The following is a 14,733-nucleotide window of genomic DNA, read 5'->3' as shown; positions in this document are numbered from 1 at the left end:
CCCAAGCAGCACCTTGCTGGCCAAAAAACACACGCCCTGGGGCGAGCATTTAGCCATGCAAATCCCCCCCCACGCATGCACACGCCCGCAGCGCTGCTTTATTTTTAAGGAGTGCCTTTGGGTTTCGCCATCCTGGCTCCTCTCCACGTGTCTGGCTAGCAAAAAACCCAGATGAAGCTGGTTTTTAGGGCTCCCGACCCCCTGGCAATGAGGACTGGTGGCTCTGGCTCGGCTGCTGTGCTCATGTACGGTCAGATGCTTGAAAGGAGTCAGGAGTTTGGTTCTTTTTGATCTCTCGGGTAGCTGCTGGCGATGTTTCCATGTCCCCAGCTAGGGGACAAGTCAGCCAGGTGACAGACACCTGCCTCGAGACGTGAAGCAACCAGAGCTTGCATGTCTCATGGCGTGAGCTACGCCAGCATCAAGACCACCTCGGTGACTGGTAGCAGCGGGGATTTTTGGGGATAAGGCCCAGCTGCGTTCAGGCGTTGTGTTTCTTGAAGCCTGCAAGAAAAGGGCAGCTCTGCTCCAGCCTTCCCTCCCCGGTGCCCGTGGGTGGGCAGGGGCAGAGCCCCGCAGCCTCCCCACCGGCCTTGCAGCCAAGTGCTGAGCCCCGGGGTGGTGGAGCAGGGCTCTAATCTCTGCCAGCCGAGTTGCAAAGGCGATTAGACATATGCCAGTTAATTCATAACAAACAGGATGGAGGGGGAATTTGCCACTTCCAAATGGCAGATGAGCCAGCCCGTCATTCCTGCCACTCGTGGGTAATACGTGCTGATATAAACCCAGTTTAGCTGCAAGTTTTTCATTGCTAATCCCGCTGCTCCCTATCTCTGATTTTCCATCCTCCTCCTGGCACCTTTCTTCCCCTTTCTCTGCTCTGCATTTCTCCCTTGGTCTCTCCTCTTTGGCATTTTTAGAGCAGTCACATTCCCCATCCTTCTCCCAATATATCAGTGCTATTGGGCCTTCCAATAGCGATGGGCACGGGGTAATTCAGGTTGGAATTGAGGTTGCGGGGACATCTCTGGTCCAACCCCACTCAAGGCAGAGCCAGCTTTAGGCTAGGCTGCTCAGAGTTTTGCACACACCCAGGGATGAAGATGCCACCTCATCATCACTGTGACCGTGACACCCTGCCAGGGCCCCAGAGGTACCCCTGGGGAGCTCTGCCAGCACCCCACAGTGGTGGCACCAGAGATTTCCAGTCCCACAGGGCTCTGGTCAGCTGTGCTCAGCACCGGAGCAGGCCCTGCCTGGAGTTTATTCAGTGCTTTGCCTAAACAGACTCTGCTGTGGGCTTCTTTCTAACAGCACCATGGGGAGACAGAGCCAGGAGCCGCCCTGTTTGGAGAGCCACGTAGCCAAGCTAAATACCTTTTGAGGAGCTGCTGCCTGTCGGGAGCTTCACCAGAGCTTTGAAAAGGGATAAGGGGGGGAGTTTGTGAGCCTGGAAGCCACCCATGGGGGAGTTTTTTTGTCCCAGCCTCTGTGCACATCCCTGCCACCAAGCCTGAGCTGGCTTCTAGGAGCCTTGGGGGTGCAAATCTGCACAACACCAGCAGGACAGGGGGCTGGTGCTCAGCTCTGGGAGCTCCTCTGTCCCACCAAAGCCCCTCGTGCTCCTTCCCGGGTGCTTTGAGGACCAGAAACACCCCTCCTGTGCCAGGACACGGCGCCCGTTCCCAGTACATCTGCGTGGGTGCCGCGGGATGGCAACCGGAGCCAGGCCAGCCACGTTTTCCTGGAAATCCTCTTGGCTCTCCCTCCCCACGATGATACGAGTGTCCCAGCTGTCCCTGCTTTGCCTGACTGATCCACCCACCCAGAATATGTGGATTTCTTCTCGTCGTGCCACCAGCCCGGGGGAGCTCGCCCTGCCGTGCTGGGCTAAGCTCGCCTCCGCTTCCTGAGCATCAGCCGCGCGCCCCGCGTGTCCTCGTCCCCTGGGGATGATCCCCTGGTGACAGCAGGTCACGGGCAGCGAGCCCAGCCACCAGAGACCTGGCCTGGGGCAGGTGCAATAGGGCTGGGGTATTTTTGGGGCGATGGAGGCGTTTGCAGGGGGTGTAGGGCAGGAGGAGCCTCCTGGTTGTGCCGCTGCCCTGTGCCCGCGGGTGGGTTTTTGGCACGATGCTGGGCGCAGGAGGCACCCACGCGTGTCCGGAGCCCCACGGGCTGAGCGTGGGGACAGCAACCTCTCCCGGCCAAGCCTCGGGGGCTGGGGCAAAGCCACGAAGCGGCTCCGGGCCGGCTTTTCTCCAGCCCAGGGGTTCCCCCTTGTGGCAAGACGCTCCTCGCTCCCCAGCCCGGCTCTCTGCTCCCTGCCTCCCCCTGCGCCCCTCCCTACTCGCAGGATTCCAGCCTCAGCATCCCTGCGGATGCTCCCCACGGCCCGGCACCTTTTTTTGTGCCCTCTTGTCCCCAGTGGGCCGTGGGAGCTCCGGGGAGCCGGGCTGGGAGGGGCACCCCCATCCCCACGGCCACGAGCGGAGGCTGCACCCCAGAGGGCTCCGTGGAGCAAACGGGGGCTCCACAGAGGTCTGGGCACCTCCACCTGGCAGAGGACAAGCTGTGGCATGGATCAGGACCCCCCCTTTTAGGAACAAACCCAGGAGCTTTGCAGCTGCATCCTGAGCTCCGCGTCCAGGCACGGAGCAAGAGGCCACCATGCGCCCCGCAGCCTCGCCGAGGCCCAGCCTCTCGTTTTTTTTGGCAGAGGGAGGCTGGAGGCGAAGGAGCTGGTGCCCGTGAGCCGGGATGAATCAGCACCTCGCTGGGCGCGGAGGCGAGCAGCACCCGGGCAGGATGGGTGCTTACTAACGGCGGTGCTGGGGGTGCTGGTTTAGTCACCGCACCCACGGTGCCCGAACAGCAGCCTCCCCCCGTGCCATGGGGTGGGAGGCTCACTGCTGTCCTCAGGAGACACCTGAGGCACCAGCTCCATTTGTCTCACTCATAGCCAGGTCCCGTGAGAGGTTTTGGGGAGGCTGAAAAGTTTTTTTTTTTTTTTTTCCTATGCTGCCTGGGGTGCTGCTGCTCCTGCCGGGTGCTTTCTGTGCCTCCCACTGCTCCAGCACAGCAGCAATCTCTGCTTGAGAGAGGGGAAACTGAGGCACGGGGTGGGATGTGGCATTTGGGGATGGCTGGACAGCACCTGGATCATCCAGTCTGCCACGGGGTGATGCCTCTGCCTGTTTTCAGCCCGCACCTGGCTCACCAGGAGGGATTTGTTGATGTGGGAGCGCTGCAGTTTTACGTGGGATGAGTGAGAGGCCAGCAAAGGGGTTAGAGGATGGGGACAGGAGAGGGGCCGTGGGGATGCTGGGGGTGCACCACCGCTGCCAGCCACTGCAGCCCTCTCCGGGGATGACTGGCTCGAGGGCCAGGTGCTGGTGTTAAAAACCCTCGGATGAGTTTTTTCCAGCTCTGCCATCTGCAGGGCCACAAAACGCGCACGGGATTTGCGATGAGATGTCTGTTGTGTTTTGTTTTATTTATTTATTTATTTTTTGGAATAAAGTTTTAATAAGATCAAATGGGAAAAATAAAAAGGGAGCGAGCAGCCTCATCCACCCTCCATCTGAAAGGTGACGCCTGTTGAGCCCGCAGGGATGGCGACCTGCAGCTGGCTCATCATGATATTGGCCATATCCCTTTGCATTCTCCTGCCTGCCTGGCACAACTCATCACCAAGTGGTTTGGGGAGCCAGGATCAAGCCCTTCTCCAGCCTGCGAGCTGGGCTTGGCCGTGCCACCCTCGGGGGGCTCGGGGTGCATCCTACACGAGACTCCCCGGCGTCCCCGTGGCGGGGCAAAGCGCCCTCCCGCTGGTGTGGCCTTCAAAGCTGGGAAGCTCCAAAGTGCAAAGCCTTAATTAAGCAGCTCTTTGAAAGCCAATTTGCATGAATTTAAGTGGAGTCTCTGGCGGCTCGAGGCTGGGCGGGAGGAAGGGGCTGGAGGAGGGAGCGCAGGGATGCTCCGAAATGCCTGGCAGCGTGGGGCAGAGCAGTGAGGAGCTGGTGGAGACCCCTGGAGGATGTTCCCGAGGTGATGGCACCAGGTTTGGGGCCCATTTCTTAGCAGCACAGTGCCACGTGGAGACCTCTGCGTGGGGCTGCGCCGTGCCTCAGTTTCCCCATCTGCCAAGGCAGGAGCACAGCCCCGCGTGTGCCCAGCCTGGTGACCATGCAGGACAGCGGGTGGCACCCACGCGTGGCCAGGGCCACCAGGGGGAGACCTCGGCCGTGGCAGCAGGGCTGGGGCTGGCCACTGGGGTGGTTTGCCCGGAGGATGGCCGAGAGCATCCCTCACCCCTTGCTGTGGGAGCAGGGCGAGGTCTGAGGGGTTCCAGGGCTCCCCCCTGCAGGTCTCTGGGGAGAAGGGAGCCAGCTCGTCTGTCCAGTGTGCGCTCCTTGGCACGCTGATGCCTGGCTGCTGTCTCATCAGCTCATTAAAAAAACATCTCTCGCCGGCCTTCCTCACTGCTGCCAAATTCTCCATCGATGGCAGAGCGAAGGCACGGCCCCAGCTGGAAGGGATCACCTCTGCCACGGGCTGCTGAGGCCGAGGAAGGCGGGGAGACGCTCCCCGGAGCGCAGGGAATTTGCTGGAGCAGGAGCAGCAGCCCTGGGAAAGCAGGCAGAGATTCAATTAGCTCGGCAGCGTGGGCTGGATCCTGCTGCTGGATCCTCCACCCTGCATCCTGAGCGAGTGTGATGGCCGTGGAGGTGGTGGCTGTTTCGAGCAGGCGCCCAGCTCCTTGCCTCTCCCCCGCTCCACGTGCCCGGCCGCTCGCAGGCAGCGCTGCCGCTGCCCTTCACGGGCACTCGGTGCCTGAGCCCTGCCAGCAGGCACCAGGGACACGCAGGGAGATGAGAAGCTGCAAAGGAATCAGCACAGGGAGAGCTCTCCATGCTCAGGGACATCATGTCCAGGTTCAATTTGGGCACCCGCAGGGTGTGTCCGGCTGTCCCTGCCCTGGGGGTTCCCCCTCTCCGCAGAGCTGTGGGCGCAGAGGGAAGCGTTTTAAACCCTCGGATGGGTAATAAATAGAAGCAGGCCCGGTGCCTTTTGTTTTGATTGATTCCATTTGTTCGGTATAAACAGCTCCTTCCCTTTGCCAAGGCTTGGCTCCCGGGGAAGGTTTGGAGGTGGCGTGGGTAGATGGTGCGCCCCGGGAGCTGGAGAGGACGCAGCTGTGGTGCCACGGGAGGGGCACCTGAGTGCTTCCCCTGCCCTGACCATGACAGAATGGCCAGGGCTGAGGCCAAGCCTTAATTCCAGCATGGGGGAAACTGAGGCAATGGCAGCGCTCGGTGCCATCCTTGTAGCATGAGAGGCCACCCCCAGGCTCCCAGCACAGGTCCCCCCAGAGGGACAGGTCACCAGCAGCCCCATGCCCCCTCCTCAAGGGGATGCTCTGCCCCTAGGGCACAGCCCAAAATTCTGGCAGCAGCAGGAGCCTGGGGGGCTGAGAGGCACCACCGGGAGCCAGCATGGGCAGCCAGCCCCATTTTCCCCCTTGCTTGGGGGTTCTGGCACCCCCACCCCCGGCAGGAGGAGGGATGGATGCACCAGGGATGGGGGGATTTAAACGCTCCCTGCTCTGGCTGCTCCCCCCTGCCCCGGTGCTGCCGTGCCCCCGGGTGAATCAGAGCAGCTGGGGCAGTGGGTGAGGACCAGGAGGCCACAGCTGCCTCCCCGCCACGCCTGCTCCTCGCCTCCCCTCTCCTCCTTCAGCTCCGCTTCATCATCTCCTGAGTCACCGCCGCTCCCTCCTCCGCCGCAGCCTCACGCAGCCGAGTGGAGCAGGGCGGCTGCGGGGCTGCTGGACAGGCTGAGGCTGCAGGGACCCCTCCTGCTCCCCAAAAGCAGCCCCTGGCGTTTTGGGGAGGGCATGGGGGGGTCTCTCAGGTTGTGCCCGCTCGGGTGGGCAACGCTGCAGAGGAGCCCCAAGGCAGGAGGGAGCTGGAGCCCCGTGCAGTGCCGGGTGCCCAGATGGCCGCAGGGGCTCACGGCTGCTGCTGCCCGCTGGGGACAGGTCCCCAGGCGCTGGTGCTGCCTTGCAGAGCTGCTGTGGATGTGCTGCTCCCCCGACAGGTCAGGATCCGGCCGCTTGCAGTGCTGAACACGTTGGGTTGGTGCAAATCCTGCCTCCACACCTCCCGGCTGTGCCCCTGCGTGGCCACGGATGCTGCGGGCTTTGTCCTGTGGATCCCTTCTTGCTGCTCGGAGCTGCACAGAAACCCGGGCTGTCTCTCTCCATGCCCTGAGCAGCCTCTTCCCGGCACTAATCCCTTTCGCCGCTGACAATTTGTGCCTTATTAATTCTAATTTGGGCTTGCCTGCTTTCCTCCCGCAGCCATCGCTTCTTGCGCTGCCTTCCCCGCGACACAGTGGGCAGCAGCGGGGGCACCTCAGCTCCCTCGTCGAGCCGGGGTTTCTGCTCAGCCTCCAGTTTCTGCTGGCTCCTGGAGCTGTGCTGGGGCTCTTTTCTGGCTCTGTGTCACCGGTGGGGATGTGCCACGGTGTCTGACGGCTTCTGAGCCCACGCGTCCTGCGGCGAGGAGTTCCCCGCACGGAGAGCCTCACTCCGAGCCCCCCCTGCCTGTGCCGCCCCCTGGTTCTGCTCAGCATCCCTCGAGGTGCTGGGCTTGGCTGCTTTGGGGACCTACAGATGCCACCTCCCCACGGCAAAGCTCCCGTTAAGCTTTCCTGGAGCTCCCTGTCCATGTCCCTTTTATTTCTGCTTCTCTGGACCTGCCCAGCTCGGTTCCGTGCTTCACCTCCCTGCCTGGTAACTAGGTCACGGGGCCCGGAGAGCCGCAGCCTGGCGGGCAGACATCTCCCATCTGCTTCCTCCTCTCTCCTCATCCTCCTCCCTCTTCGGCTGGCGGGGCAAGGAGACCCTCCTGGCCCTCCTCTTCCTCAGGGCCATGGAGGAGAAGGAGCCTTGGTGGCCTCAGGGCTGGCCAGGACCTCCTTTCTGCTCCTCCCTTGGGTGCCCCATCCCTGCCCCTGCTCCATCCCATTCTCCTCCTGCTCCCATCACCCCAAATCTCCCCCATCCACAGGGCTTTGCTGCAAGAGAAGGACTTAGAAATGGGGCCAAATCCTTCCTGTGAGCTTCCCCTTGGCTGCATCCCCCTCTGCTGCCCCTGGGGAGCTGCAGCCCCCAGGGGCTGTCAGACACGAAGCTGGAGCTGGCAGCCCCGCAGAGCATCACCTGGGTGGCCGGACGCTGTGCTCTGCTCAGCACCCTGTGCCCCAGGCCCTTGAGGGATATTGAAAATGGGAGGATGCTGAGAACAAAGCACCCGGAGCCTCGTGGGGGCAGATGGATGAATCCTGTGAAGGCGACAGCGAGCTCTGAGTGACAGCTCCGGGAGAGCCCGAGGGCGAGCTTGGATCTGCAGCTCGGGGAGGGGAGAGGCTGCTCTCAGGAGGGGGCTGAGGACTCAGAGCACCCACCCTGCCTGCAGCACCCACCTCCAGCCAGCACCTGGGGCAAGAGCAGCTCCCAAAGCCTTGTCCTGAGCACAAGGCAAGCTCTTGGCCTCCCTGTGCCTCGGTTTCCCCGCGCAAAGAGGGAAAGGCGCAAACCTGGGGAGGGGCTGGGTGCTCCAGGGGGGTCCCTCAGCACCACCGGGTGTGCAGCAAGGGCTCTTGTGCTGCCAAGGGCTGGGAAGGCGCTAGCAGCCTGCTGCTGCCTCCGAACAGGCGGCCCCTTGTGCAGTGAGGCCGGCCGGCAGCTCTGACCCTCTGCTGGGAGCGGGGAACAAGGGTGGCTGTGTGCGCCCAGCACCGCGCTGGCCCGCGGCCCCGGCACGCATTCCTGCCACGGGCTGGGCTTTCCGGGCTGCTGGGATGCACTGTGGGGCTTGTTGTGCTTTTGTTTGTTTGTTTGCCTCTTTTTTTTTTTTTCTTTTATTAGCAGCCTTTGGGTATTTTTCTTTTTTTTTTTTTTTTAAGCAATTAATCCGGGTCATGACTTTCAGTGAGGATGGAGAGCCCGGGGCTCATTAGCACCAGACCGAACGTGGCTGGGGATGCTCTGGGTGGCTCCGTGCCCTCGCCTGCTTGGTATTCTGGGCGAGTTGGGGGCTGCAGCAGCAGGAGCATCCCCGTGGGCAGTGTCCCTGTCCCCTGCAGGGACATGTCTGGAGCCACAGCGGCAGTGTGGGACCGGGGTAGGTGCTGATTATTAGGACACAAGCTGCACTGCAGGGCTCAAGGACTTCTGAGGGTCTCATCCTCCCGTCTTCAGCTTTGGATTGACTTTCTTCCCTCTCCCATCAGCTCCTCGGGTCCTCAGCAGTCACCTGCAGCTGCTGCCCCAGCACCAGGAGCAGCATCTGCTTCAGCCTTGGTTTTTCCTTCCACAACACCTTTCCCGAGCTCCCACCGCCGCCCTCCCGGCGCATCTGGGCCCCCCCGTGGGGACAGGGTGATGGGGACCGCCGGAGCCTCCCCGCGCTTGGCTGTGCACGGAGCAGCATATGTGCTCAGATCTGCTCCGTGCCTGCTGTTTATCCGCTTCCTTCGAGTTAACTTATGTTTCCATCGCTGCCCATCTGTCTCCTTCTCTTCCGCTCTTCCCTTGTCTCGCCGCACGCCGGTGCAGCGCAGGGTCCCCATCCCCAGCATCCCCAGGTGCCGCAGGACCGGCCGTCATTTCTCCTCCTTCCCCTGCTGCCCCACGGCTGCCCGCTCCTCGTGGCACTTTTGGGGGGCTCCTGCTTTGGATGCGCCCCCGAGGCTGAGATGTGCCGAGCCCTGGTGGTTCCCCCATTTGGGATTTAATCCAGGCTCTGGATTTCATCCAGGTGGGATGCGGTTCAGACGTGCGGCTTTTCTCACCCATCCCAAGCCTTTCCATCCCCACAGCCCCCAAATTTCACCCAGCAAAGCCTTTTCCACTGGTGCACCCGCTGCCCGAGCCCCCATGGCCTTGCTCCATCCCTCCTGGTCCCACTTGGAGTCTCCCAGCAGGGCAGCAGCCCCGAGCCAGCTCCTGCAAATCTGCTCCCCCTGGGTTTTGTGTCCTCATCCCGCTGCACACAGGGAACACGGCTGCTCCCCATTCCTCCTTTTTCCTCCAGCCTGATGGGTGTGTGAAGCATTGCAGCAGCCTCCGAGCCCGTTTTCTCTCTCTTTCTCCCTCTTCCTCCTCTCTCTTTGTTCTCTGCAGCGCTCCCCCTGCTCTGCGCACTATTTGCCTTTCAGATTTATTTGACTTTTCAGCAGCGAGGGAGGGAAGCCCCGTCGGCGCAGCACTTCCACCCGGAGATCGGCTATTAGGGATACCCGGGCTTCTTCAGGAAACACAAAGACACCGAGTGCCATAGCCAAAATGCACCTGCTTTTCTTGCAGCTTCAAAAAGCCCTTGTGGCTGCTGCCTCCCACTTCTCCAGCTTTTATTTATAGGCTGTCTTGCTCTCGCTGCTTTTTTCTTCTCCTTTCCCCAGCACAGCTGAGCCGCTGAACTCGTAACGTCGCGGAGATGTTTCTCCATCGGCTTCGTGCAGCCATTGCAAAGGACATGGAGAAGAAACCAGGTCCCTGCAGGAGCTCCTGGGAGCTTCATTACCGTGCTCTTCGTTAGCACTGATCACCCTTTGTGGGTGGCCAGGGATGGGCTGGGGCCCTGCACATCCGTGCTGCTGATGGTGCTTGGGCAGAGCTGGCTGCTTGCAGCCCCCTCCTGCAACGAGCCGCTGGCCCAGCTGGGGTTTTCTCTATTTTTTTTCAAATTTTTCCATTTTTCTTCATCCTTTCAGAGTGTTGCTCGGTGCCGTGCCGATGGGGCCAGTGTTTATCCCTGCAAAAACTCGGTGCTCACCTCGCTGCCCGCTCCTCTCCTCCCAGGGGAAGGTGGCGAGAGGACACGGCAGGGGGAAGGGCGGGAGAGGGGGGCCGCGGACTGAAATAACAGCCAAGAAATTAAACAAAAACAACAACAACAATAAAAAAAAATCCCTATCACAAGGCGAGAGGCTTGCCATCTGCCGCGTGGGTGCCGGAGCAGGAGCCGCACGCCAGCCCCGCGCTGCCTGGGTACCGCCGGCGCCAAGTGACTCAGCACCGGGAGGGATGCGCTGGGATTCCTCGGCCCCGTGCACCCCGAGAAATGCCCCCAGCCCACCGAAGGGACCTGAAAAGGGGGAAAAAAAAACCCGGGTACCCGCTCGTAGCCAGGGCTGGGAACCCATCCTGCCGGGGTCGGACCCTTCGCACCTCCGGTGGTACCTCGGGGAGGAGGAAATCCAGGTGGAAGCGGGGATTTTTCACAGGAGCCGCGTTTCCATGGCACCCAGCAGGGAGGTGTTACCCACGGCCCTGCCGCTTTGTGGGGTCCATTAGTGAGAGCAGCCCCAGAGCCCCCTCCTGCCACCAGCACCGTGGGTACCTGTAGCCTATGGGACCCATCTGGTGGCACAGCTGCCACCCAAATGTCCCCGAATGTCCCTAGATGTCCCCAGATGTCCCCAGGTGCAGGCTGGACACTGCTCACCGCGATCCATTTGGGGTGGCACCTGCGTGGCTTTGAGCCCCTGTGCGTCCCCTCCCCGAGGTGTCCCCTGGGTCCCACCTTGCTGGGGCTGAGCACCACCGAGGTGCGGGGCCGGCAGCGCCATGTCCCTGTATAACACAGCCCTCGGCGTGCCGGGGAGGGAGACAAAAGCCCTATTACTCACTGCCGGGGAGGAGCGCGCAGTGCATTACTCAGCCCCTCCATCAGATGGGTTTATTCTTCGCCCATCAACCTGGGGGAGCAGCGAGGAGGAGGAGGAGGGTGCCAGGAGGGTGATGGTTCCCCCTGAGAGGTGACAGCCCCTCTTCCCCTCCGTCTGTGGGGTGCTGAGCCCGGGGGACAGGGTCATGGGTCACCGCCCCCCTCCAGGGACAGCTGGGGAAATGGTCTGAGCACAAACTGGCGCTGTGGTTCTTACTGGGGGGAAAGTGGGGGTGGAAATGGGGTAAATCTCAGCCATGGGGGTGGCAGCGTAATGCTGGGGGGAGTTTATGGACTTTGCATGAGCTCCTGCTGGCCCTACAGCCCTGTGTGTGTCCTCAGCGCGTGGATCGGGGCGCTGATAGTACGGCACTCGGAGCTGAGTCACAGGCGAGGGATGAGCCAGTGGCGGGTTCGCAGCTGTGCACTTCTTAACGGAGCAAAATCACAATCATCAGTGTGGGTACGAGCTGGGAAGGGGATTTTACGTGGGGGAGAGCATCGCTGCTTCAATCTGGGGGCGTGGGGAGGCAGGATGATGGGGACAAATGGGGATGGTTTAGGGGACATCCACCAGGATGGGTTGGGAGGCAGCAGCGATGAGTGGCCACGATGAGGAGCACCTGGAGCCTCCAAACCCATGGGGTCACAGCTGCAGGTGGTGAGCCCATAAATAGGGGAGTGGGGGGACCTTCCCAGACCCTTGGCTGCTCTGCACCACCTCCACCACTCTCAGCTCTCTTGGCCAGGTACCGAGGGCACTGCGGTGCTGCGCGATGAGGGGACACTCGCTGGGTTTGGGCAGTGCCATGGCTTTGGGAAACCTGCTGCCTTTGCTCCACATGCAGAAAATCTGTCTCTCCCTCCTTCTTTTCCTGCTCTCAGCACATTTGTCCCCACCAGACCCAGCTGGGGGAAGCCCCTGTCCATTTGGAGGCTGGGTACCCTGTGGATGGTTGCCCGAGCGACTGTCGCTCCGTGCAGCATCCATCACAGGAGCCGTTGGAGCTGTTAGCGAGCTCTCAGTGCTGTGGTGATGGAGAGCTGCTAGGGGTCACCCACATCACCTTGCTGTTTATCTAGTAGCTGTAGTAAGGATCTGCTGGCATCCCCGTGTCCCGCTGCTCCCATCCCCTCACGTGCTGCCCATGAGACGAGGTGCCCGAGCAGAGATTTGTGTCCGTAGGAGATTTGGTGTAAAACCAATTAGGATTTTGGAAACAAAGGAGTGCTGTTAATTGACTCCATCCTTGCAAATTAATAAGGTGTTGATGCTCTTGTTTAACTCTGCCTTTGGAAATTCAGGATGAGCCTGGTGATGTTTGGGGGGCTGGGAGATACGCAGGGAGCATGGGACACGTTGGGCGCTGCTCTGTGTGCTCAGGGCATTTCCATGGGGTATTTGCCCGGAGACTTCCCCAGAGGATCTCTAGTGGGATATGCAAACCCCAGGGCTGCTTTACCTCTCCTCTGCATCACCCTATGTGCTTATATAGCCCGGTGCTGGTGGCTGCTACCAGCTGACAGGAGCAGCCCTGCCCCCCTGGGGTAAAACCAGCCGAGGTGTCCGGGTGCTGCGGAGGACACCCCGGGAAGGGAGCTGCTGTGGGGCTCTCCCGTGCACGAGGATGACGGCGCACAGGAGGGGCTGTTAGGGAGAGGGATGCACATGGGCGGACGGCAGCTGGTGTGAAAAACAGGTTGGCTGGGGTGGGAGGCATCCGAAGGTGTTTGTTTGCCTGGGGAAGGGAGGCATCTGAGGAGAGCAGCGCAGCGAGGAGGGTGCTCAGCGGCTCTGCGTCCCCACCGGGGCTGGGGGCTGACCCCGGGGGGTTCCCATCGGGTGGTGGTGCCAGCGGAGGTGTTGGGGTGTCTGGCACGTCCCAAAGGAGAAGTGGCACGGGGAGGTGGCACAGCTCCCCCAGACCATGATGCCTTCCCAATCTGTAAGGCAGAGGTGGGCTGAGAACTGTGCTGATTTATTTTCCCCTCCTGAGGCTTTCTTTTGGTGCCTTTATTTTGCTTTCTTTGCCCCCTAGCACCTAACCTGGCTTAAGCTGGGATGTTTCAGCTCCTTTTTCTGAGCCTGACCCACTCCTGAACCAGCATTTTGTCACCAACTGACTTAATTTTAAGTCAAAAATACATCAGTAAAATGCATCTGATCAGTGCCATCTAAAAATAAACAGGCTCTGTGGGTCGGAGCTCCAGCTGGGGAAGAGCAGCATTTTTTGGGGGCTGATTTATCTCGGGGTGCCCAGTCCTCCTTCATTAAGTTGAAAAGCCTTCTCTTCTGCTTTTTTTCCTCCAAAAACACCTGGTTTTGGGTCTCAGCATGCCTCCCGAAGGGAAGCCCAGCGTGGAGCAAAGACACCCGCTCAGCTCCATCCTCATCCCAGGCTGTGCGAGGGATGCCTGGCGAAAAGAAAAGCATGAATCAGCCTTTCTAGGAGCACGCGGCGTGACGAGCTCCCGGCGGCTCCCCCGTGGGTTTGCCTCGCAGCCCTGCTGCGGGTGGGATCTTTATGGGGCTGATTTCTTTGGGCATCGCTGGCGAGGCACAGCCACGGCTCCGGCGTCCTCGCCGGGGGACGGTTGCGCACCAAATGCTTCTGCATCTCCGCAGGCGTTGCAAAGAGCAGGGCTGCGCTTCTGTTGCCATCAGAAGAAATAATAATTGGAGTTTTTTTCTGTCCTTTCTTGCTAATGAGGAGTCAGGCACAGGTGGGGAGAGCAGAATGCAATTGGCAACGGAGGACACAGCACTGGGGACGTCAGCCAAGGGTTTCTGTCCCCAAGCCGTGGCACGGTCACTGCCTGGATGCTTTGGCGAGGCCACACTGCCTTGGCTTGCTGCAGGACCTGCAGGAAAAGCAGGCAGCAGCACAGGGCACAGCGATGCCCATGCAAAGCACATGCAGCCCACGGGGAGCCCTGCAAAGCCACCGTGTCCTTACCAGCTGGAGGTGACACAGGTGCGTGTGGCTGCTCAGCTGCTTTCCCTGGGACCTGTGCTTGAAGCAGGGCAGATCTCGCACTCCCCTTCCCTGCCGTGCTGGGGGATGTGGTGGCCGTGTGAGTGCAGAGCAGTGGCCAGCACCGGTGGAGCCACAGCACAGCAGGGGAACGGCGTTTTCTTGCTGCGACAGCTTTGCAACAGATTCTCTGGCGGAGCTGACTGCAAACTGCAATCCTAAACTGTAGGACGACTCCTTTTTCCAGCCTGGGAGTGTGAGAAACAAATTTGTTTGGGTTATAAAAACATATTAAAAAGCAACACATTTTGTTTTGCAATATACATAGTTCTTCATGCCAATTTTTTTTTCCTTTTTTTTTTGTAATGAGTGCCTTCCAGACAAAGACGTTCCTTAATAACTTTTTGTGGAGGTAATTGCTGGGGAGATGTTTCGGAGCGCTGTGCGGGGAGCTGTCAGTCACAGCCTCCGCTGACGGCTGGGTGTCACCGGGTACGAGAGCAGAAGGCTGGGAAGTGCCTGGGTCCCTCTCCTGGAAAAGGATCTGGTGCTTGGAGAGGTGGTGCCCGGCTGCGGGAGCTGGGATTGCTGGAGCAGCCCCAAATTGGGTTTTTCTAAGGGGCATCTCTAAGGGGCTCTGGGCTTGCCTCCCCATGTGGTGTCCAGCTGCTTGTAGCTGGTTTGGTTTCATTTTTTTCTTGGAGGAGACACAGGAGAAGCTCAACACGTGCTGGTTGGAGCTCTTCCAGTTGGGATCACTAACCAAGCACTGCCATCAATTCTTCATCTGGTTTAGAAGTGCTCCGCTCCATCTCCTCCTGGTTTCCTCGTTACAAGAGGCTAAAAGCAGGTTTTAGCACCACTTCTTCCATCAGCTTTGGTTTTACGGAGCTGCTTTTCCTCCTTGCCCCTCTGGGCTGGCCCTTGCCCATCTCTCCCATGTCCTGCTGTGCTCGTGGCCCATCTCAGGGGTCTTTTCGGGTTTGTTTTGGTGGTGTTGCAAACGAGCTGATCGCAGC

At 60.4% G+C, this 14,733-nt stretch overlaps 1 long non-coding RNA gene across 1 annotated transcript; it reads left to right on the top strand.

Annotated features, from left to right (window-relative positions):
• The first annotated feature begins 11,153 nt into the window (after positions 1-11,153).
• On the top strand, positions 11,154-14,224 carry LOC119713693 (uncharacterized). Its single transcript, XR_005260903.2, has 2 exons — positions 11,154-11,488; positions 13,074-14,224. It is a non-coding gene; the product is annotated as an uncharacterized lncRNA (long non-coding RNA).
• Positions 14,225-14,733: the final 509 nt, after the last annotated feature.

Source organism: Anas platyrhynchos, chromosome 25, assembly GCF_047663525.1.
Source record: "Anas platyrhynchos isolate ZD024472 breed Pekin duck chromosome 25, IASCAAS_PekinDuck_T2T, whole genome shotgun sequence".
Classification (NCBI taxonomy): Eukaryota; Metazoa; Chordata; class Aves; order Anseriformes; family Anatidae; genus Anas; species Anas platyrhynchos.
This window is presented reverse-complemented; position numbering and strand designations above follow the sequence as displayed.